This window comes from Oncorhynchus masou, chromosome 13, assembly GCF_036934945.1.
Source record: "Oncorhynchus masou masou isolate Uvic2021 chromosome 13, UVic_Omas_1.1, whole genome shotgun sequence".
Classification (NCBI taxonomy): domain Eukaryota; kingdom Metazoa; phylum Chordata; class Actinopteri; order Salmoniformes; family Salmonidae; genus Oncorhynchus; species Oncorhynchus masou.
This window is the reverse complement of record NC_088224.1, coordinates 28,440,361-28,462,402: the sequence shown is the minus strand read 5'-3', so window position 1 is coordinate 28,462,402 and position 22,042 is coordinate 28,440,361. Positions and strand designations below refer to the sequence as shown.

Sequence of the window (22,042 nt, the reverse complement as noted above, 5' to 3'; positions counted from 1 at the left end):
TGACCTGTGGGGAGGTCAAAATAATGAAAAACGATCTACCAAATCATTTCATTTTAAAATATTGATTTCTTCTCCTTGCCATTATCATTCACCTGATGATGATATATATTTTTTTATTTTGCTAACGTATGATGTGGGTCCCTGTGTTGCCGGTTTGCCTAGGTGGGGGTCCCTGGGCAAGAACAGTTAGAAAACCGCTGAGCTAGAGGATATAGGGGCTATAATGTTGGCAGGTGTGGGTACACAGCACGTGGTCAGGCAGCACCTGGAACTGGTCCTGACTCTCCTCTGTTCTCCTCCCAACATGGTCCTAATGCAGTGTCATCATCATGTTGCAGTTCTCTACCCAACACCTTCACCTCGACCATTACTGCTACAATGGAATATAACTTTAGTTGACCTCAAGGGAATTTGTCTTCCACATTTCAAAGCATATGTTAATGGAATTGGTGGTTATGTAGGAATAGTTATATGGTGTTGATGGAGGACTGGACATTACACGGTCAAGGAGCATGGATATCATCTCCTACATGTCAATGAATTCTAGAATGTTTGGCTTCATAGTAGTTTGACATCCAAGCCAAGGATGACTGAGGTTGCGTCCCTCAAACTCGTAGGTTAAGAGTTGAATACCCCTGCCCTACTGTGTATAGTGCATTACTACTGTCATGTCTTTACTATGGATTAAATTGTATGACATGCTATTATATCAAATCAATTCTCTGTCATTAATATTATCCTAATTAAACTAATCATGTAAATATAATTAACTAGGAAGGTGGGGCACCGCGGAAGAATGTTTATAGAGCTGCTGTCTTCTGAAAAAAACTCTTAAAGGCCTGGTAAACTTTTATATCAATAGCAGTCAATTATTAATCGTCATCTTATTCAGTCTCATCTGAATGTCATAAAATTCTTGGTTATCTTCACGAACCCAGGCTAACAAATTGAATCAGCAAAACATCAGCATTAGATCTTCTGCATGGATTCTGTCTGACCTGGGCCCTGACAGTAAATCTCAGTTAGACCAAAAAAAGGTCCAGTTGCCAGGACCACAAATACAAATTCCATCTAGACACCATTGCCCTAGAGCACACAAGAAACTATATAAACCTCAGCCTAAACATCAGCGCCACAGGTAACTTCCATAAAGCTGTGAACGATCTGAGAGGCAAGGCAAGAAGGGCCTTCTACGCCATTAAAAGGAACATACATTTTGATATTCCAATTAGGATCTGGCAAAAAATACTTTGATCAGTTATATAACTGCCCTTTATGGTTGTGAGGTCTGGAGTCCACTCACCAACCACAAAAATGGGACAAACACCAAATTGAGAGTCTGCATGCAGAATTCTGCAAAAATATCCTCTGCGTACAACGTAAAACTCTGTGTACAATTCTACAACCACATGAAAGAAATCGATTCACAAACCTTTCTTAACAAAGCCATCACCTACAGAGAGATGAACCTGGAGAAGAGTCCCCTAATCAAGTTGGTCCTGGACCACAGTGACTGACCCAAAATTAAGGATTGCTTTAATTATGTACAGATTCAGTGAGCATAGCCTTGCTATTGAGAGAAGCCGCCGTAGAAAGACCTGGCTCTCAAGAGAAGACAGGCTATGTGCACACTGCCCACAAAAAAGGTGGAAACTGAGCTCCACTTCCTAACCTCCTACCAAATGCATGACCATATTAGAGACACATATTTCCCTCAGATTAAAGACTCACAAAGAACTCGAAAACTCCCATATCTATCAGAGCAGCAAGATTTGTGACCAGTTGTCACAAGAAAAGGGCAACCAGTAAAGAACAAACACCATTTAAATACAACCCATATTTATGTTAAATTATTTTCCCTTTTGTGCATTAACTATTTGTACATCGTTACAACACTGTATATAGCCATAATATGAGTGAGTGTTTACTATCTATTTCAGTTGCTTTGGCAATGGGAGAGAGTGAGTGTGAGAGAGATTGATTGATTACCACACTGCAAGCTGTCTGTGAAACCGTTCCAAAATCTGTTTCAACAACTACCTCTTTTTCACTTCTCTTTGCACTAGATCTCTCGTCTTGGTGCCTGGAGATGAAAGTGAAGGGGTGGGGGTTGGGGGATATTCTGGAGGAGTCACCTGTATGCCTTCGTGTCCACCTGCCCTCTAACCCTAATCCTACTGTCTGGAGACACATGTACGTTGTTGTGATCAGGGTGCCAGAAGAGACATGGACCACATGAGGATGTCTAGACACGCACACACTGACGGACGGACACGGACACAATCACACACGGCTGCCAGACACAAAGGTTGATGACTTGTCTCTTGGCTTAGACAATAACACGTCACGTGTTTTAGTTTGCCATTGTGGTGTCCTGCTGCAACAGAGGGACATGTGTTGTTTGTGAAGGAGTCTCACCAGAGACCTCTCTCTTTGTACATTGACCTGTGTGTGTGTGTGTGTGTGTGTGTGTGTGTGTGTGTGTGTGTGTGTGTGTGTGTGTGTGTGTGTGTGTGTGTGTGTGTGTGTGTGTGTGTGTGTGCGTGCGTGCGTGCGTGCGTGCGTGCGTGGTGTGTGCGTGGTGTGTGTGTGTGTGTGTGTGTGTGTGTGTGTGTGTGTGTGTGTGTGTGTGTGTGTGTGTGTGTGTGTGTGTGTGTGTGTGTGTGTGTGTGTGTGTGTGTGTGTGTGTGTGTGTGTGTGTGTGTGTTGTTATTCTATCAGAAGAAACAGAATGCCGCACCAGTTGCTTGTTTCTTTTATATCTATTTTTAAGGAACATACTCCTTGCCCATTTTAATATGCTGTATTAAGCACATGAAGCTGAAAATTCATTTTCTTACAGTTGAACACACCAGGGGCCCTGGAGACTGTAGACAAGCACTCTATTAATTTATAGCAGGTCCCTCAGTTGTTCAGTTCATGAGAGAAAATACAAGAGAAGGATTTGAAGGGGGGTGTAGAAAGGCTATTCCCAAACTGGAGTACGCTCAATGCCGTAGGGGGTACGCCAAATAAAAATGTGATTCACATTCTCAAACAATCCATTTAGATTTTCCAACGGGGCTATACATTTGGGTAATGTTTTTTTCTCGCCTGAGTAACCTCATTTCACTGCCAAAAATACAATTAAACCATCTAGTGTTCAGTGAAATAACAACACAATGTCAAATACAGGTAGCCCAGTCAAATAATTAACATCCAATCACATTAACCGATACTCTCTCTCGGGAATTCCATTAATGGTCCGTATGGACCTGGGAAGCATTGAACCACAGACAGGGATGTTGGATCATCAACGATGTGTGCGACATATGTAGCCAAACGTAGCTGCTGCTCATTCTGTTTGCTTGAAAATGTATGAATGGTTAAATAAAGTAAGACCTGCGTCCATAGACACACCTGCGTCCATGTGTCAGTACATATGTATGTATGTATGTATGTATGTATGTATGTATGTATGTATGTATGTATGTATGTATGTATGTATGTATGTATGTATGTATGTATGTATGCTCCTGTGAGACCCAGAGCTCTCCGCTTCTCTGATACTACACTCTGGATGCGTCCCAAATGGCAACTTATTCTCTACACCATGGCCCTATGGGTCCTGGTCAAAAGTAGTGCACTACAAAAGGAATAGGGTGCCTTTTGGTGCTCAGACTCTCTCTTTGCTGGTCTGTTCAGTTCAGTTTCACATACTGTCCATAATGTCTATACATCCAATTACTTACAGCAACTACTGCATCGAGCCTTCTTGGGTATGACGCTACAAGCTTGGCACACCTGTATTTGGGGAGTTTCTCCCATTCTTCTCTGCAGATCCTCTCAAGCTCTGTCAGGTTGGATGGAGAGAATTGTTAAACAGCTATTTTCAGGTCTCTCCAGAGATGTTCAATCGGGTTCAAGTCTGTGCTCTGGCTGGGCCACTCAAGGACATTCAGAGACATGTCACGAAGCCATTCCTGCGTTGTCTTGGCTGTCTGCTTAGGGTTGTGGTCCTGTTGGAAGGTGAACCTTTGCCCCGTTCTGAGGTCCTGAGTGCTCGGGAGCAGTTTTTCATCAAAGATCTCTCTGTACTTTGCTCTGTTCATCTTTCCCCCGATCCTGACTAGTCTCCCAGTCCCTACAGCTGAAAAACAGCACCATGCTTCACTGTAGGGATGGTGCCAGGTTTCCTCCAGACATGATGTTTGGAATTCAGGCCAAAGAGTTCAATCAAACCAGAGAATCTTGTTTCTCATGGTCTCAGAGTCTTTAGGTGCCTTTAGGAAAACTCCAAGCGGGCTGTCATGTGCATTTTACTGAGGAGTGGCTTCTGTCTAGCCACTCTACCATAAAGGCCTGATTGGTGGAGTGCTGCAGAGATGGTTGTCCTTCTGGAAGGTTCTCCCATCTACACAGAGGAACTCTGGAGCTCTATCCGAGTGAGCCTCGACACAACCCTGTGTCGGAGCTCTACGGACAATTCCTTCAACCTCATGACTTGATTTTTACTCTGACATGCACTGTCAACTGTGAGACTTTGTATAGACAGGTGTGTGCCTTTCCAAATCATGTCCAATTAATTGAATCTACCACAGAGAGACTCCAATCACTTTGTAGAAAACTCTCAAGGATAATCAATGGAAACAGGATACACCTGTGCTCCATTCCAAGTCTCATAGCAAATGGTCTGAATTACTATGTAAATAAGGTATTTTTGTTTTTCATTTTTAATTAATTCGCAATCATTTCTAAAAACCTGTGTATATATTTTTTTTTTCACTCCGGACTCCGACATTGCTCGTCCTAATGTTTCTATATTTCTGAATTCCTTTTAGATTTGTGTGTATTGTTAGATATTACTGCACTGTTGGAGTTAGGAAAACAACATTTTGCTACACCCGAAATAACATCTGTTAAACATGTGTTTGCGACCAATAAAAATAAAATACGATTTGATTTAGGCAGCTTCAGCCCGTGTGGTGGCTGTTCATTCCCAAAGATACTGGAGCACCAAACTGGTTGTTCCACCTTGTCCTACATTCTGTTTCACCTGATGTGATGTGTGGATTTGTTCTCCCCTGAGTAAAGGAAGAGGAGGGTTATTTGGCTTTGAGTCCCTCCCTCCCTCATGACACTTCTCTGTTCTCATCTGGTCACGTGGTGTCCTCTAGTCTCTCTTCTCTCTGATCTCTCAAGCTTGTAAATTCTCCCTGGGACCACCGCAGAGGCCTCCTCTCTCTATGGGCTCAGTGCTGCGTGTATGTTGGGATGCCTTCTCTTCGGTGTGTATTTATAGAGGCAGGATCCTTCCAGTTCCGTATGTATGTATGTGTAACCGATGTGAAATGGCTAGCTAGTTAGCGGTGGTGCACGCTAATAGCGTTTCAATTGGTGAATTTACTCACTCTGAGACCTTGGAGAAGGAGGAAAAATGCAATGAGGGACAGATTAAACGATTCTTGGGCTAGTTTCAGAGTTTAGCTTGCCTGAGAAAAGTCAAGACTAGGACCAAGCTATAGAGGAGAGCAGACAGACACAGAAACATACAGACACACAGACAGAAGGACCGACAGACAGACAGACCCCGCTACCACACCCTCACTGCACCCCTCTTAGCCTGGCTGACCTGTCACTGATATCACCACATTTCTGCTGCATGTGGGGAGAACAGAACAGAATAGCTGACATGACAGAGCAGCCATCGGAGGAGCTGTCAGCCAGGCTTTTATCTGTCAGGATGACACACTGACAGGGGAAAACATGTCAAACACTCATCAATACCCACTGTCTCTAACAGCTGTCGTTTCTGGATTATCATTAAATGTGAAGATGTATTTATATCAAAACAGTTCTTTAGGTTTAATTATTAAGTGATTAAACGAACCATGTAAATATTAATTAACTAGGAGGTCAGGGCATCACAGACAATTTTGAGATTACAAAGTTTAATTTTCCGAATATAACTCTTCAGATATTTTAATATCTGATCAATTAGTTTTCTATTAATTAATTATTACCTTATCAGTTCTCATTACTGAATGTCGCAAACCCTTGTATATCTGCACAAAATCTTGTTTCCATAAAAAATCAGCAATATACAAATTGGCTTTATTATTTATTTATTTAACTAACTAAATAATCACATAAACAAACAGTAAATATTGATTACTAACAATGATAGAAAAGTCCTTAGTGGGCGAAGCCGATATGCCGGCTTGGTAGACAAAGGAAAGGGGTGGGAACTGAGAAAGAGCGGGAAAGACAAAATGGATTCACTACACACAGTCTATAATTATATTTATTGAAATGCTAATCCCTTGAACCTGAATGGCAGCTCATTCAAGAATAATTGCAATGTATATATTTACGCCCATATGTCGTTGTTGTCTTCTCTGTTGGAATACTCGATCGTCCTGTAGAGTTCATCAGAGTCTTTGGTTAACTTTCCCAGAAGGCATAATATCTTTTGTGGTTGTAGGTGGTTAGAATGGAATACTTCAGAGTACCATTCGGAAATGTTTCCATAGAATAGATGCTTCGGCGGTTGTCGGTATTCTCGTTCTAGACTTACGTAATTTCTAGCTGCAGACTAGTAATTATACATCTAAGATTTGCTCTTATTCTGTAGTGATCAATAGTCTCAGAGTTTAACCATTTCCAGCAGTGTAACCAAAACTTTAGCTGTATGATCTCACATGCCTATAGAATTGTAGCCTTTACAGTTCTCTGACTTTATTTATATTTTGTAGGATGGTGATTTATACTTGTGGAAGAAAAGGCAGTTTATATGACGCCTAATGTGATGTCTGGGCTCACGGGGGTGTGGCCACTGACTAGTTAATCTTTATATGAATATCCATACTCTCATTTAGAAGGTTAATGTAACATTACATATTTTCACAAATAGTTTTATGTTAATCACATACGTTTCACAATATTTAGATGCCAACCTGACAGCTGGGAAATGTACACATTAAGAGATAAAGTGATGTGTATTTCCTGTCCATCATGAGATCACCAAATGAAACACACTCAACATGACTGTTCCATAAGTGTCCACAGACCATTCCCACATTCTCAAAAGTAGAAATATTGTTTAGTTGTTTAGCTTTTCTTCTCTTCATCACTATGTCACCTGTTGCTTCTCAGCCATGTGTGTGTGCCACAGGAGCACTGTTAGTTGGATACGATCATGCCCAGTGTCTTTCTTCACGTGACAAATATGTCTTAATCAAACAGCCAGCAGCATATAATGTATATCTACATTTCAAAACATCACATGGCTAGTCATGTCCATACACTGAGGCATCATTACAGCACTCAGAACGTCCTTTCTGCTCTCTCCTTCTGAATCTCTCTCCTCTCTCTCTTGCCTTCTTTTCTCGTCTTCTCTCTCTCCTCTCTTTCGCTCTCGCACTCTCCTCAGAATATATCCTCTCCATCTCTCACTAGATAGAGACATCCATCTCTCTCTAGATAGAGACATCCATCTCTCTCTAGGTAAGTTCATCTTAACCCACCAAAACAAACAAGTAAGAAATATTATAATGAGAAAGGACATTAGGCTCATTTAATGCTCTCAGACCCACAGACTACTTTATTGTTACATAATATCTGTCACTATCAGCTATAAGCATTTAATGATTGTATTAGACACAAAACAATGTATGAATGGAATGGTTATTGCTTTATGCTCTTTCTTTGTAGTAATGGATTAATAGTTAAAAAAGGTATTACTAATATTATCAAAATGACTTTTAAATGTACTTTTCATTTTAAACTGTATGAATTGTTTTACCCAAAAATCAATCTATGAAACAATCAAAGAAAAATAAATGAACTGTGAATTAGCGGTAGAGTAACACGGCTGAGTCCAGCATCTGTTTTGATGCACTCCAGCCTACATTGGTCCCATAGCCGTTCCAGGCAAAGGAGGTGAAATCGCCACACTGAAGAGGGTTACCCTCAGGGAAAAACCCACCACCACCAATACAGTAGTGTTCAACATTACTGCCTTTGTGTTTGACCCCAGATAGCTGTGGCCGCCCGTTCATGGTTTATGGCTCTGAAACTGATGAAGCCTCCCTCAGTCTCTCCTCTAGTGTTAGGGCCGTAGAACGTTTTGGTGGACTCTTTGTCCTTGTAGTCATATACTATTGGAATGGAGGGTCCATTGCTGGATGATGGCAGTCAGGTTCCAGTGGTATAAGGGCATGTTGCTGGGAAAGTTCCACACCGAAATGTCTTCTGCTACGATGTCGTAGTAGCCTGCCTCCCAAGTCTTCCTGTTGGCCAGCATGTCTTCCCCTTTTGGCCATTTGGCGTTGTTGCCCTTCTGGCAGGTCTAACTAGCGCCAACCGTGCACTTCCCATAGAAGTTGTAATCGTGCACGCTTGCCACCAGAGTCCAGCTGCCGCCCGCTGTGGTCATGTCGCAAAAGGTCTGTGGTCAGGGAGTACAGACCATTCTCAGATGGACCATATACAGTGGGGCAAAAAAGTATTTAGTCAGCCACCAATTGTGCAAGTTCTCCCACTTAAAAATATGAGAGAGGCCTTTCATTTTCATCATAGGTACACTTCAACTATGACAGACAAGATGAGAAGAAAATGAGAAGAAAAAAAATCCAGAAAATCACATTGTAGGATTTTTTATGAATTTATTTGCAAATTATGGTGGAAAATAAGTAATGCCTGGATGTGCACTGGCTTGAGCAGGGGGACCTTGCGTGCTCTGCAGGATTTTAATCCATGGCGGCGTAGTGTGTTACTAATGGTTTTCTTTGAGACTGTGGTCCCAGCTCTCTTCAGGTCATTGACCAGGTCCTGCCGTGTAGTTCTGGGCTAATCCCTCACCTTCCTCATGATCATTGATGCCCCACGAGGTGAGATCTTGCATGGAGCCCCAGACCAAGGGTGATTGACCGTCATCTTGAACTTCTCCCATTTTCTAATATTTGCGCCAACAGTTGTTGCCTTCTCACCAAACTGCTTGCCTATTGTCCTGTAGCCCTTCCCAGCCGTGTCAGGTCTACAATTGTATTCCTGATGTCCTTACACCCTCTCTAGTCTTGACCATTGTGGAGAGGTTGGAGTCTGTTTGATTGAGTGTGTGGACAGGTGTCTTCTATACAGGTAATGAGTTCAAACAAGTGCAGTTAATACAGGTAATGAGTGGAGAACAGGAGGGCTTCTTAAAGAAAAATTAACAGGTCTGTGAGAGCCGGAATTCTTACTGGTTGGTAGGTGATCAAATACTTATGTCATGCAATAAAATGCAAATTAATTACTTAAAAATCATACAATGTGATTTTCTGGATGTTTGTTTTAGATTCCGTCTCTCCTATGATAAAAATTACAGACCTCTACATGCTTTGTAAGTAGGAAAACCTTTAAAATTGGCAGTGTATCAAATACTTGTTCTCCCCACTGTATATATATATTTTATATTGCTAAGCTATTCTTCATGTTTTGTGTTTATTGGAGTGAAGCTAAAAAAGTAAAATACACCTCCTCTAAAAACTAATTCTTGCCCTACCTCCCAACTTTCCACACTGACAGTAAATTGCAAAGCATATGTGTTTTTAGCAATGAAACTCCTGGAAAATGAGCTCATGCCGAAAGGATCTTTGCACACCTTGTGTACAAAGCTGAAGAAATACCATGATGTGATCATTTAGGTGAACCTGATAAGGACATCTCATATTAAACCAGCACGTACTGTAGGCAGTAGACCATTTGTTTAAATATCCCATGTATATGGCAGCTAAATAAAACATGTTGCTGACATTTTATATTATGGTGCCACTGATTTGTAGTTCATAGGTTTTTATACAAGTAGTTAATAAGGTCTTTATTATGTTTTTTAGATATATATTTGGCGTAAATTAAACGTTTTATTTTCAAACATTATAAGTAATTTGTTACTGGCCAATTCTTAAGATGAACTGAACTAAGACTAACAGATCCCTAAGATTAACAGAACTGCGGAGAAACGGTGCCCGACAAGTGGTAGTGAAGGACACTGTCTACCGTTACCCTAGCTAGCTACCGTTGTTGCCCTTGCCTCTTCTTTTGTGGGTTTATCGGCAGTTGGCATCTGATGTTATGGTGCATTACTGCCACCTACTGTACAGGAGCACCCCTGCCTGTGGACCGGAGTCCTAGCTTAAAAATGGACCAATTGAAGTACAAAGAGGGTTACTGCAGATGCAGGAGTACCCACATGCAGGAACGCCCCAAATTGTGGGCCACAATTGCACCCTTCTCTTTGAATTCAACCGAATGCACTGTTGATGAGCTTGATGTGTAGAGGCTTCTCCATCACTGGGGACAGGGTAGAGGTAGCTCCTAGGAGGAGGTTGAGAAAGAAAATGGATGAAAGAAAGGAATGTGAGGGCAAGAATGATTCAGCGTCTCAGCTTCTTCTGACACTAATTAGCTCACTCCCACATGTCCTCTTCTCGGCTCCATCTTCTTCTCTTCCCTCCTCTCACTCAGACAATCCTGTTCACTTCAACCCACTTGGTGGTGTTCCTGTGATTATCTGTCTCAGCACTTAACATGAGCCTGTGATAGCAATCTCTCTCTCTCTTTCTCATTGGAGTTATAATTGGAATTCTGGGCCAAAGAAACTAATCAATTGGGAGTGAGGGAGGGAAAATCAGGGTGTGAGCACCAGACTGTGTCCTGGGGCTCTATGGGGTCTGTTTGTGAACAGAGCCCCAGGACCAGCTTGCTAGGAGGAAAATGCTAGTGGAATGGCGTCTCAGAGAGAAAAGTATTAGACAGAATAATGTGTTCATTGTCACGCCTTGGTCTTAGTATTTTGTGTTTTCGTTAATTAGTTGGTCAGGCCAGGGTGTGACATGGGTTTATGTTGTTGTATTTCGTAGTGGGGTTTTTTAGTTATTGGGATTGCGGCTGAGTAGGGGTGTTGCATAGGTTTGGTTGCCTGAGGCGGTTCTCAATCAGAGTCAGGTGATTCTCGTTGCCTCTGATTGGGAACCGTATTTAGGTAGCCTGGGTTTCACTGTGTATTTCGTGGGTGATTGTTCCTGTCTCTGTGTAGTTTCACCAGATAGGCTGTATTTAGGTTTCACGTTCCGTTTTGTATTTGTCTCAGTATTTTCATGTAATCGTCATTTGTTTTCATTAAAAAAAACATGAGTAACGTTGCTGTTAACGCTGCATTTCGGTCCGACTTTCATGCGACAAACGAAGAACACTGTTACAGAATCACCCACCACACACGGACCGAGCAGCTGTTAACAGGCAGGAGCCACAGGAGAGGCAACAGAAGCAGCTTCAGTGGGAGAGGCTGCACCACTTGGAGAATTGGATATGGGAGGAAGAACTGGACGGAAAAGGACCCTGGGCTCAGCCTGGTGAATATCGCCGCCCCAAGGAGGAACTAGAGGCGGATAAAGCACTGGTATGAGGAGGCAGCACGGCAACGTGGATGGAAGCCCGGGAATCAGCCCCAAATATTTATTGGGGGGGGGCTTTCAGGGAGTATGGCTACGCCAGGTAGGAGACCTGCGCAAACTCCCTGTGCTTGCAGGGGGGCTAGAGAGACCGGGAAGGCACCGTGTTATGCAGTGGTGCGCACGGTGTCCCCAGTGCGGGTGCATAGCCCGGTGCGGTATATTTCAGCTCCGCGTATCGGCCGAGCCAAATGCCATGAAGCCGGCTCTACGCATCTGGTCCCCAGTGGGTCTCCTTGGGCCGGCTTACATGGCACCAGCCTTGCGCTCGGTGTCTCCGGTTCGCCTACATAGCCCAGTGTGGGCTATTCCACCTCGCAGCACTGGCAGGGCGACCGAGAGTATTCAACCAGGTAAGGTTGGGCAGACTCGGTGCTCAAGAGCTCCAGTGCGCCTGCACGGTCCGGTCTATCCAGTACCACCTCCACACCCCAGCCCTCCGGTAGCAGCTCCCCGCACCAGGCTTCCTGTGCGTGTCCTCGGCCCAATACCACCAGTGCCAGCACCACGCATCAGGCCTACAGTGCGCCTCGCCTCTCCTGCGCTGTCGGAGCCTTTCTCCTCTCCTGCGCTGCCGGAGCCTCCCGCATGTTCAGCGCTATCAGAGCCTTTCTCCTCTCCAGCGCCGCCGGAGCCTCCTGCCTGTTCGGAGCAGCCTGAGCTGCCAGTCTGCATGGAGCAGCCAGAGCTGCCAGTCTGCATGGAGCAGCTAGAGCTGCCAGTCTGCATGGAGCTGCCAGTCTGCAAGGAGCTGCCAGTCTGCAAGGAGCTGCCAGTCTGCAAGGAGTTGCCAGTCTGCATGGAGTTGCCAGTCTGCATGGAGTTGCCAGTCTGCAAGGAGCTGCCAGTCTGCAAGGAGCTGCCAGTCGGCAAGGAGCTGCCAAAGCTGTTAGTCTGCATGGAACAGTCAGAGCTGTCAGTCTGCAAGAAGCCGCCAGAGCTGTCAAGCTGCATGGAGCAGCAAGAGCCGCCAGTCAGCATGGAGCAGCCAGAGCCGTCAGTCAGCATGAAGCAGCCAGAGCCGTCAGTCTGCCAGGATCCGCCAGTCAGCCAGACTCTTCCAGATCTGCAAGTCAACCAGACTTCCAGATCCGCCAGTCAGCCAGACTCTTCCAGATCTGCCAGTCAGCCAGACTCTTCCAGATCTGCCAGTCAGCCAGACTCTTCCAGAACATAGACTGCCCACCCAAATCACACCCTGACCAAACCAAAATAGAGACATAAAACGCTCTCTACGGTCAGGGCGTGACACTCCTCATAAAAACAATCTGCTGGTTTTGTACGATATGCTATTTGCAGGTAGCGAACATCCTGAAATTGCACAAGCTTTTTAGCCTATGTACTTATCATAGAAACCTGTCCATGCTTTACTTTGTGCAGAATGTGTTTCACCAAGGTAAAATTAGCCGTACCATTAGTTTGAAAGCCAATTACATGGTTTTGTTCAAAAACCCTAGAGACAAACTACAAATTAACACTCTAGCTCAGCAGATGTACCCGGGAAGGAAATCCTACTTCATGGAAAGCTACGAGGACGCTACCAAAGCACCATTTTCTTATTTAATCGTGGATTTAAAAGCAAATACTCCAGAACACCTGTCTTCTGTATATGTGTAGTCCTGAATATAAAACATCAGTGACTCTTTGATTCATCAAAAGTTCTTGTTCTCTACAGTTCAACATAAACAATATTTCACTCCACTCTAAAAATATACTTTTGGATTATAAACATGTATTTAAAAAATAGAAAAGGAATGTGTATCGTCATGTCGTATACATCATAACCCGCAGGGGTTCACAGTTATTCAAATGTTACATATAAATTTTTTAGTATCTCGATATTGTGTTATATTGTTATCTAGAGTGTACGAAAAATAATATATATGAATGCAGCTGCCACTTCATTAAAAACTTGAGATGCATTTGACCCACGATCATTTTGTTATATAATGGGTACATGTGGGGTTTGCTACCTCTGGAAGTTCCTTTGGTCTGTACAGAGTCGGCTAAATCCGCTCTTTGCCCCTTACATGGGGAATAATCTCCAAACTGCTCTAAACATTGCTGTTTTTGGTGTCTCTAGGTTAATCTCCAGACTGTTGAATGAGGCCTGTTACAACTTTCTTACAAAACCTTTAAAGGGAGTTTGTGAAACCATTCAATCGTGGATGTATGTATACATATTTAACACATATTGCTTGTTACCGAAGACTCCTGTTGTACTTTGAATCACCACTCATCCCTGTTACATCTTGATCCACATAGTGTGAATATTGGTTTCCATAAAGTTATTAACCCTCTAAACCGGAATATGAAATTATCTTTATGATCTTTCTTACCACTATTACTTTGGGGTTCTAACCTCTCTCTTTCAAAATCCCCATTGTGACCACATCTCTAACATTCCTGATCCTTCCCATATACTGTATTTTAACCCTCAACCTCCCACAATAGCTATTGTCTATTGTTAGTCTCAGTGACCTTACTGACAATATCAATGTTTTATACATATCGAAATACAATGTTGGAGACAGTTTTCATGTCTTTCATTATGGAGACATTTGTTTACTAGATTATATTTCTCATTGAGAACTGTTGTTTTATTTCTATGTGGGTCCTGCATTGCCTTGGTCCCATGTTCTCTAACGGGTCATTGCTTTAAATTACAATATATCAATTAGGTTCTCAATTAGGTACTTAGAAGGTCTTGTGGTCCAGGCCCTCCCGTGTGTTCCCAGGTCTATATTTGGGAGCCCATATACATTCAGGATGTAAGGCTTACTAGTTATGTCAAATGTTAGGAAGACCTGTTGGTTGTAACAAAAACAAAACATAAAAATTACATTTGACCCCATCTTTTCACATACTTTTTATATGGGTCTTTTTCTTTAGCCTGTTTGGCTCCAGCCACTTGGAGGCTCGGTGCACGTACAAAGAAAAAGTACCCAATTCAACCATTGCTGTATGCTAACTAAAATAATGGCAATGCATGTAGTCATGTATTAAGGTTTTCAATGTTTTTTGTCTGAGTTTTTATGGTTTTGCATATGACTGTCGTAATAGGGAAGAGGATCAGATCACGCCTATTGGTATTCTTGATCAATTATTGATCCCCCAAAAAGACACACACCGGTTATGGGTTAATTCCATAGCTTTTTTCATTGCTTGGTAGTGTATTAGCCTGGTATGAGACACAATGAATAATACAATTTAAGTAAAGTTTAAATAAACTATTATCCTGAATTGAGAAATGAATTAAAAAAATGTGCTATCACATCAACCTCCAAAAATCTTTCAGAATGTACCTGTTTTCAGTATAGAATGACATGTATATTATATTACATATTATATTACATATGATATTGTAATATTACATATTACATATTATATTATAACTTGTATGTGTTTTGTCTTAGTGATTGTTCTTTAGTAAATAGGAAACTCTACAGTGTGTTAGTCCGAGAAAAAGGAATTAGATAGTTGTTTTATGTTTGTGAAACCTTTAAATGTACACAATTAGCAGTGATATTGTACCTATCAAATATATATCTTTGCATGTTTGAAATAGAGCTCCTCTAAAATGTTTTCATCACTGCCTGGTAAACACATTCTTGTAAGTTGTTTACGTTGACATTTCTGGGTATGTCTCGCATGTAACATAATGATACTAAAAGATTCTGATAATGTTATATTACTTTTTATAATAATAGAAATCTGTCAACCAAATGTATTTCCTAAAACCCCTTTTTTGCATCTTCAATAGTTATAACCGTTAATGTCGGATGCCTCCAAATCAATTATTCCTGGTCTCAACTGAGTATCCTATAGACGTTTTAAATCATTGAAAGATTAGTTGAATCTGTGTTGGTATCTGGACAGTTAGTATGATTGACAGTGAACGTGTACAGGTTCCCGAGGAATGGATGAGACTTAAGCAGGAATTCATTTAATTCATTTCAGTTTTATATTTACTGAGTCGTCTGTGCTGCATAATATCGGAAACAGAATAACAAGTATCCCGATCAAATTCAAAACCGGTATCCAATCAAATTCATAATCACAAAGATCAAATCAGAACAATCATTATTAACAATCATTATTAACATACTTAGGGAATTCCACATGCCGGTTCATTAAATCAAATCAAATCAAATGTATTTATATAGCCCTTCGTACATCCGCTGATTTCTCAAAGTGCTGGACAGAAACCCAGCCTAAAACCCCAAACAGCAAGCAATGCAGGTGTAGAAGCACGGTGGCTAGGAAAAATTCCCTAGAAAGGCCAAAACCTAGGAAGAAACCTAGAGAGGAACCAGGCTATGTGGGGTGGCCAGTCCTCTCCTGGCTGTGCCGGGTGGAGATTTCTCTCTCTCGGTCCTCCGAGAGAGAGAAAGAGAGAAAGAGAGAATTAGAGAGAGCATACTTAAATTCACACAGGACACCGGATAAGACAGGAGAAGTACTCCAGATATAACAAACTGAACCGAGCCCCCCGACACATAAACTACTGCAGCATAAACACTGGAGGCTGAGACAGGAGGGGTCAGGAGACACTGTGGCCCCATCCGATGATACCCCCGGACAGGGCCAAACAGGTAGGATATAAGCCCACCCACTTTGCCAAAGCACAGCCCCCACACCACTAGAGGGATATCTTCAACCACCAACTTACCATCCTGAGACAAGGCCGAGTATAGCCCACAAAGATCTCCGCCGTGGCACAACCCAAGGGGGGGCGCCAACCCAGACAGGAAGATCACATCAGTGACTCAACCCACTCAAGTGACGCACCCCTCCTAGGGACAGCATGAAAGAGCACCAGTAAACCAGTGACTCAGCCCCTGTAATAGGGTTAGAGGCAGAGAATCCCAGTGGAAAGAGGGGAACCGGCCAGGCAGAGACAGCAAGAGAAAGAAAGAGAGTCAATAGGTATCATCCTTGAGTCATTTATGCTCGTAACTATTTACCATAATCATGAAAAGAACAATACATACAGTGATCTGTTATTCCGTCTATAATAACCAATAGTTTCTTCATGTGTACCTGTAATTTCATGACATATTAACCATATGACTTTGTCATATTTGGCCTGTGATAATCCTGTGATAATCCTGTGATAATCCGTAAAGTCTTGATCATTGCCCAAATCACATTACACATTATATTTGAAGCGTGCGCTCCAAGCCGCTCTCCGCGGTAATGACTATAAACCTGTAACTGATGGCCCACTCTCCCGATCGCAACGGAAAGTTCAGATAAACGTTACCTGTTTCATTGAAGTTACGGGGATTCCTGAACGTACAGAACTTCTGGATTAGACGGGGTACAGAGGAGAAAGATCCGTGGATCATTTACACCTGACCTAATTATGGCATCCCCTGGCCTCAAATTAAAGGATGTTTCCACCAATGTCCTTGGGCTTTTCTACAATAATATTCACCTATATTTATACAAAATATATACACATTTTATCATAAAAAATACATACAATTGACAAAAAGATATATCGTAAAAACCGTTGTCTACCTGTTTTAGAATAATGTCCTCTCGTGGTGTAGGGAGTTCGATGTTGTTTATACATTTTATCATAAAAAATACATACAGTTGACATACAAATATCTCGTAAAATTCGGTGTCCTTGATTGCTCCTCTGAATCCTCATCCATGACAGTTATAACAGCTACTGATGGATGATCCATAGCAATTATCCCCTGGTGCAGTTGGCTTACTGTTGGATATCCTGAGGACGTTAGATAATATTAACATGTATTTATGCGATATATATACATTTTTGTAATTATAAGAATATGGGCATTTGACACATTACCTAAAATATTGTTGTCCCCGGTTTAAAAAACCATATAACTCCTGTTTAATATTACAATAATATCAATAATATCCATACAATTCCCTGCCTCCAAATCTAATATATTATTTTCGCTAACTCACCTTCAGAAAGCTTCATTAGGATGGATTCACAGATTAGATTTTAGCTGTTCTGGGCTGCTGGCCTTGTCTGGAGTTGTGCTGTTGCGGTTCGTACAGAGGGGATCAGTTGTCACGTGCTCCGCGGTCGTGGCTCAAAAGAGAGATATTCTGTAATGATCTTACAGAGCGGGGGTGTCGTTTTTCTGGGCGTCATCCCGTATGCAAAAAATGGTCATACAGGACCTCTGAATGACCCTAAAACCACAGGTGGTTGTCTCGACATATCCTGTCTGCCGGTATTTCCTTTTGATTTCCTACACCATCATCGGTAGCAGCTTGAGGGGTGTCCAATATAAATTTATAGACCTGGTTGGGGGGTCGTTTGTATATGTGCTGATTAGAAATAACATATGTTTTAAACCGTAGGAGGTTGTCTAGACAGGATATATTCTGCCGGGGTTGTTGGAATTTTTTGCCCCCCACGTCCTTGGGGGTGAGATAAATACGTATTTGAAAGGTATGTGTGTTAATGAATCGAAAGTGCCTATTTGAAGAGACGCACACCCAATCCTAAACAGCCCCACACATCTTTTTGGTTTCAAACACCCCATGCAGAGACACACATCCCCCCCACCCCCTTTTGTTTTGAAACACACACACACATTCCCGCACACGCACACCCCGTGCACGCACATGTCTTTTCCGAAAGCCTTTTTCTCCGGGACATGCATTGGTTGTACAACAGTTATACATCATTACCAGACAGTACTAAACTTTTAATAACCTTTAATTTTTATAACAACCCATTGTAGGAAAGACTGTATTCGTATAAAATAAGACATTGCATTTCTCTGCGAGAGAGAAAACGAGAGATTCCCCTTCGTTAAAGGTGAGATACCGGCTTTAAAAGCATTTTTATTTCATTCAGAATATTTAGTACAGACCTTTTAAAACATGCTATAATTATTTAAACATTTTTACTATTCCTTTATTACAGGTAAAAAAGCCTGGTTAGCCCTGACAGCCATCCATTCCCAATTCCAACCCCTCGTCAAGACAGACTCTCTTTGTCACGGCTTTCGTCTGTAGAAGGAGGAGCGGACCAAAATGCAGCGTGGTTGTGATTCATTTTATTTAAATAGAGAGACTGAACACGAAATAAACTAACAAAATAACAAACGTGCGAAAACCTAAACAGCCCTATCTGGTGCAAAACACAGAGACAGGAACAATCACCCACAAACACACAGTGAAACCCAGGCTACCTAAATATGGTTCCCAATCAGAGACAATGACTAACACCTGCCCCTGATTGAGAACCATATCAGGCCAAACACAGAAATATACAAACAAGACATCCAACATAGAATGTCCACTCAGATCACACCCTGACCAACCAAAACATAGAAATATACAAAGTAAACTATGGCCAGGGCGTGACAGTACCCCCAACCCCCAAGGCGCGGACTACGGCCGCAAAACCTGAACCTATCGGGGAGGGTCTGGGTGGGCATCTGTCCACGGTGGCGGCTCTGGTGCTGGACGTGGCCCCCACTTCACCGCAGTCTTCCCCCACCTTGTCCGCTTCCGTGACCTCCCAGCCACGGCAACCCTACTTAACAACACGGGACAGAGGGGCTGCTCGGGACAGAGGGGCAGCTCGGGACAGGCGGGAGACCCCGGCAGCAGCGCCGGACAGGCGGGAGACCCCGGCAGCAGCGCCGGACAGGCGGGAGACCCCGGCAGCAGCGCCGGACAGGCGGGAGACCCCGGCAGCAGCGCCGGACAGGCGGGAGACTCCGGCAGCAGCGCCGGACAGGCGGGAGACTCCGGCAGCAGCGCCGGACAGGCGGGAGACTCCGGCAGCAGCGCCGGACAGGCGGGAGACTCTGGCAGCACAGGAGAGGAGGAAGGCTCTGGCAGATTTGGAAGAGTCTGGTTGACTGGCAGATCTGGAAGAGTCTGGTTGACTGGCAGATCTGGAAGAGTCTGGTTGACTGGCAGATCTGGAAGAGTCTGGTTAACTGGCAGATCTGGAAGAGTCTGGCTGACTGGCAGATCTGGAAGAGTCTGGCTGACTGGCAGATCTGGAAGAGTCTGGCTGACTGGCACATCTGGAAGAGTCTGGCTGACTGGCAGATCTGGAAGAGTCTGGCTGACTGGCAGATCTGGAAGAGTCTGGCTGACTGGCAGATCTGGAAGAGTCTGGCTGACTGGCAGATCTGGAAGAGTCTGGTTGACTGGCAGATCTGGAAGAGTCTGGTTGACTGGCAGATCTGGAAGAGTCTGGTTGACTGGCAGATCTGGAAGACTCTGGTTGACTGGCAGATCTGGAAGAGTCTGGTTGACTGGCAGATCTGGAAGAGTCTGGCTGACTGGCGGATCTGGAAGAGTCTGGCAGATTGGCGAATTTGGAGGAGTCTGGCTGACTGGCAGATCTGGAAGAGTCTTGCTGACTGGCGGATCCTGGCAGACTGACGGCTCTGGCTGCTCCATGCTGACTGGAGACTCTGGCTGCTCCATTCCGATTGGCAGTGTCGTGGAAAATCGGATCAAATACAACGCATTACAGAACTTGTGAAATCAATTTGGCTTTAATACAAGAGTATAGCAAGCCGGGATTGTCCGCGGAACACACTCCACTTTCCAGAGCCCCGGCTCCAGTATTTATACACATATGAGCCCATCCCAAATGCAAATAAAGTTACATTCCAATCCGTGCATCCCGCTTGTTCAGCTCAATAACGCCCATACCTGCTTTCCGTCAGATTATAATGATGACAAGACCCTTGCTTTGTTCCTGCACTTAGCTAAAAGCATTCTTTTGTTTGTGTATTATCTAAGATCAGCAGACTATGTGTCTCCTCAGTTTCTAGCGTGTCCAACTATACTAAAAATACTATACATTCCTCTATTTTACAACCCTATGCTTTGGCTCAGTACTTAGCTAAAAGCATTCTTTTGTTTGTGTTATCTAGGATCAGCAGACGATGTGTCTCCTCAGTTTCTAGCGTCTCTACGTCCTAAAAATATGCGAACTATGTCTATTGGTCATCAATTAGTCATTTGACTGACCCCCTCCTTGTATATCCCCCTGGCCTTGGTATGTCCAGCTATTCTGTCACCTTATGCATTTGTCTATGTGTTATATTTGCTCCCACAGCAGCTCTGGCGGCTTCTTGCAGACTGGGAGCTCTGGCTGCTCCATGCAGACTGGCAGCTCCTTGCAGACTGGCAGCTCCTTGCAGACTGGCAACTCTTTGCAGACTGGCAGCTCCTTGCAGACTGACAGCTCATTGCAGACTGGCAGCTCCATGTAGACTGGCAGCTCCGGCTGCTCCATGCAGACTGACAGCTCTGGCTGTTCCATGAAGACTGACAGCTCTGGCTGCTCCATGCAGACTGACACCTCTGGCTGCTCCATGCAGACTGACAGCTCTGGCTGCTCCATGCAGACTGACAGCTCTGGCTGCTTCATGCAGGCTGGCAGCTCTGGCTGCTCCATGCAGGCTGGCAGCTCTGGCTGCGCTAAACAGGCAGGAGACTCCGGCAACGCTGTAGAGGCGGAAGGCTCTGGCAGTGCTAAACAGGCGGGAGAATCCGGCAGCGCAGGAGAGGAGGAAGGCTCTGGCTGCGCTGAACAGGTGGGAGACTCTGTCAGCGCTGTAGAGGAGGAAGGCTCTGGCTGCACTGAACAGGCGGGAGACTCCGGCAGCGCTGGAGAGGCGAGGCGCACTGTAGGCCTGATGCGTGGTGCTGGAACTGGTGGTACTGGGACGAGGACACACACAGGAAGCCTGGTGCGGGGAGCTGCCATTGGAGGGCTGGTGTGTGGAGGTGGCACAGGATGGGCTAGACCGTGAAGGCGTACTGGAGATCTTGAGAGCAGTGCTGGCACAGGACATGCAAGGCTAGGGAGGTGCACAGGAGGCCTGGTGCGTGAGGCTGGCACCAACTTCACCAGCCGACTAACACGCACCTCAGGACGAGTATAGAGCGCTGACCCAGGTGCCATCAAATCCCCGACACGCTCCGTTGGGCGAATTCCATACTTAAAGCACCAACATAGCAACTCCGTCATTACTCTCTCCTCCAATTTCCCCATTAACTCCTTCACAGTCTCTGTTTCACTCACCTCCAACACCGGCTTTGGTTCTGGTCTCCTCCTTGGCTCCTCACGATAAACAGGGAGAGTGGGCTCAGGTCTGACTCCTGACTCTGCCACACTCTCCCTGAGCCCCCCCCAAGAAATTTTTGGGGCTGACTCTCGGGCGTCCATCCGCGTCGCCGTGCTGCCTCCTCATACCGGCGCCTCTCCGCTTTCCCCGCCTCCAGTTCTTCCTTGGGGCGGCGATATTCTTCAGGCTGAGCCCAGGGTCCTTCTCCGTCGAATTCGTCCTCCCATGTCCATTCCTTTTTTTGTTGCTCCTGCTGTTGCTTTTGCCTGTTACCACGCCGCTTGGTCCTGTTGTGGTGGGTGATTCTGTCATGGCTTTCGTCTGTAGAAGGAGGAGCGGACCAAAATGCAGCGTGGTTGTGATTCATTTTATTTAAATAGAGAGACTAAACACGAAATAAACTAACAAAATAACAAACGTGCGAAAACCTAAACAGCCCTATCTGGTGCAAAGCAGTCTATGTTT

The 22,042-nt window shown here is 44.1% G+C and overlaps 1 pseudogene; it reads right to left on the bottom strand.

Moving 5' to 3' along the window:
- Positions 1-7,832: 7,832 nt before the first annotated feature.
- LOC135553298 (intelectin-like) lies at positions 7,833-19,922 on the bottom strand (annotated as a pseudogene).
- Positions 19,923-22,042: the final 2,120 nt, after the last annotated feature.